The 269-nt window shown below is 41.6% G+C and overlaps 1 pseudogene; it reads left to right on the plus strand.

Annotated features, from left to right (window-relative positions):
• LOC116853020 overlaps nucleotides 1–269 on the plus strand; it is an 11,090-nt pseudogene that overhangs the window by 10,584 nt on the left and 237 nt on the right.

Consider the following 269-nt stretch of genomic DNA (forward strand, 5'->3'; position numbering starts at 1 on the left):
GGCACTTGTCTTAAAAAATGGTTGAACAATTGTTCAATATCACTGCTGGCTAAGAAACAGCTGCGTGAACACAAATACATTGTGGATGTTCTCAAGTCGGTTAAAAACGTACAATTAAAGCCGCAGTCGGAAGTGGTGCCGGAAACTTGTAAGGCATCAGCGGGATCACATGATGAAGGGACGCAACTATGATGCCGGAAAATGTCGCATTCTAGCATCCGCCAATTGTATCGTAAACAGTGAAAACAGGAAAAAGAAGAAAAATAAAC

This window comes from Odontomachus brunneus, unplaced genomic scaffold, assembly GCF_010583005.1.
Source record: "Odontomachus brunneus isolate Ranch 3 - 2012 unplaced genomic scaffold, Obru_v1 Obru_scaffold_268, whole genome shotgun sequence".
Classification (NCBI taxonomy): Eukaryota; Metazoa; Arthropoda; class Insecta; order Hymenoptera; family Formicidae; genus Odontomachus; species Odontomachus brunneus.